Source organism: Austrofundulus limnaeus, unplaced genomic scaffold (genome assembly GCF_001266775.1).
Source record: "Austrofundulus limnaeus strain Quisiro unplaced genomic scaffold, Austrofundulus_limnaeus-1.0 Scaffold372, whole genome shotgun sequence".
In the NCBI taxonomy this organism is placed as follows: Eukaryota; Metazoa; Chordata; class Actinopteri; order Cyprinodontiformes; family Rivulidae; genus Austrofundulus; species Austrofundulus limnaeus.
Genome location: NW_013952774.1, coordinates 65213 through 68121, shown reverse-complemented (window position 1 = coordinate 68121; position 2909 = coordinate 65213).

Sequence of the window (2909 nt, the reverse complement as noted above, 5' to 3'; positions counted from 1 at the left end):
GCTTAGCCTGGTTGATTCGCTTCAAACCAGTTGATGGAAAGACATCTGATTCGCATTTCTTTTTTTTTTTTTTCCTTTTTGCAAAATTTAAAAATTTTGCTCAAAATTAAAATTGGATGGAAACACAGTTTGTGAGTTGAGGTAGTGGTCAGGGTTAGGCTGTGGAAATTAATGGAAATCAAGGGAATGTCCCTATGTGTATAGCTGGACACAGCTGTGTGTGTGTGTGTGTGTGTGTGTGTGTGTGTTGTGTGTGTGTGTGTTACACACACAAACACACAACCTCAAGTGTCACCATGTGTTTTGTACAAAAGGTGCTTAGTTACATTTACTTGAGTAACATTTTGAAAAAAATACTTTTAGGAGTAGTTTTACTACACCATACTTTTTACTTTACTTGAGTCATATTATTATGAAGTATCACTACTCTTACTTGAGTGAAATTTCTGAACCTACCATAAGTAACTTCACCGAATGATGGACAAACAGGTTTTAACCAGAAAATTTGACTTTGAGAGAGCTGGAATTTGTTATTTGTGCAATTATATTATTTATTTGTATTAATTTTCTTCATTTTTTGTTAGCCTGACGACATCATTTTAAAACATTAAATCATATGTTGTGATCAGCTACTCAGTACTCAAGTAGCCTTTTTACAAAATACTTATTTACTCTCATTAGAGTAACTTCTTGTATGGCTCATTTTTACTTTTACTTGAGTAAACATATGTTAAAGTAGTGCTACTTGAGTACAACCTTTGGGTACTCGACCCACCTCTGATTTTGTGCCCCTTTCTTCCTTCAGGAAACCTTAAATGTCTCTGTGTCACATGTAAAGTACGGCGCTGCTACTCAAAACACGAGCAGTGAAATTAAGACGTTCACATCCACATTCTGAAAAGCTATCATTTGTCACAACAAATCTGAAACCGACATCACCGACACCATGAGTGATATTCTAAACATGGCCGTCAAGCTCTGCTCCGCGAGGTGGAGACACGTAGCACTTGATCGTCTGTCTGACTAAGATAAATTTAACCGCCGGTCGCAGTCCTGAGCGAGGGGGTCTGCATCGTTATCAAGAGGGGAAGGGGTTAGATAACGTAACATGAGAAATGCGTATGCAGCTTCGCAGCATGTCGTGTGACGACTTTACTTCATAGCACAAAACTCACTTTTCTTTTTATTTTTTTGTTTAGTCTGGAAAAATTCTGAGCAATGCTCAAAATATGAGTGTTTACCATTTAAAGGAATTGCACCAATTAGCATAAAACCCCCACACAACTCTTTTCTTTGTTTGGGTACTTTTAAATTTAATACCCACTCAGATTTTGTGTTTGAATTGTTTGCTTTGTTCGACTCTGGCACAGTTCTGTAGTCAACATAACAGATAACAATCTGAGTTTTTGTTGTGTTGCTATTTTCTCCCGGAGAATGGGAGGTAATGTGACATCCCTTTAGCAGTCATATGCATTTGTTACATCACTGAGCAAGGAGGGAAGTTTGGTTCATGACAAGGTTACTGTAGGTCATGAGATGAGTCAGGACAAGTTCTCAAATAATGCCTTCCAACTAGTCAACTAAACATGCAATTATGGAACCAATCCGTGACTGGAAAGGAATGAAAGGAGGAGTTTATGTTTCTATGCAATTAAAACAAAAGAAGGGGTGATTCAGAGGGCGGGGGGACTTTGTTTTTGAAGTGTGAAGGAGAGGACAGTAATTACAGAATGTAGGAGAGACAGACAAAAACCCAGAAAGTCAAACCCTTTCCTATCGGGAAGAGTTGAATATGAGGGAAATAAGGAAAGAACAAGAAAGAAAGAAGTGCCCGAATGACTGCAATAAAGGAGGAGGTGGCGAATGGGCTCGAAAACAGAGGAAGGTTTGAGAACAAAGAAAGGTTACTATCGGTCATTTTCCTGGTAAGCAAGCCTTCGCAGGCTCCACAAGGAGAGCGTCTTTGTTCTGACGCGTGTGAGTGAGTTCACACTCAGTGACATAAAACACACAGTTACAGGCAGGGTGAGACATAAACACATCGCAGATCCTGGTTGTTTTAGAAACGCTTACACTGTGGAGGTAAAGCTGTCCATTTCACAGGATCCAGTTTTTATTCTGCCCCGTTAACATCAACAAAACATTTGAGGCTCATTTCAAACAAAGAGAAAGTGAGACTAAAAGTCTGCATCCATTTTAAACGGTCCCCTCGCAGCTGAGCCTGCAGCTACAGTGGTGTCACTTTGCTTCCGGCTCTTTCATGTGCAAAGATCTGACCGAGATGCAGCAACTTGCGTGCGTGCGTGTTCACAAAATAAAGGTTGTTGTGTATTTTTTGTTTATGTGGGTCAGTGCACTGAAAGGCTCTCAGGCTCTGTGTAAATGTGGAGCTTCACAACCGCATAGAGGAAACAGTTTTTTTTTTACATTTTAATGGTGTCAAAACGCTCAAACATACAGAGAGCTGTATCTTAACCCGTGTTTATGAAAACACATGTGTTTCAGCCTGTGCCGACATTTTCTTTATAGGTCTGAGCGAATAAGTGTGGGTCTGAGGAAATGATTCATTCCCTCGTGAATAAATGCCTAAGCTCGATTAGCCAGATGACTGGGTGAATAAAACACACTTGCATGCTTGTGAACACACGCACGCACCTGCACCCACACATTTAGAACATTTAGAATATTCCAGGGCCACAGACAGACAGGCAGGCAGAGGAACTGGACTGTCCTATAGTAACCTCATACAGACTCTGTTGTGAGGTTACTGTAGTTTAAACTTCTGCTCAAGCAGGTAGCTAAATTTATTGTTTACATAAATTTATGAGATTTATTATTCCCAGACTTCTAAGTTTATACATGTCCTTTAATTTTATGTATATTTACTTTAAATATATATATATATATAT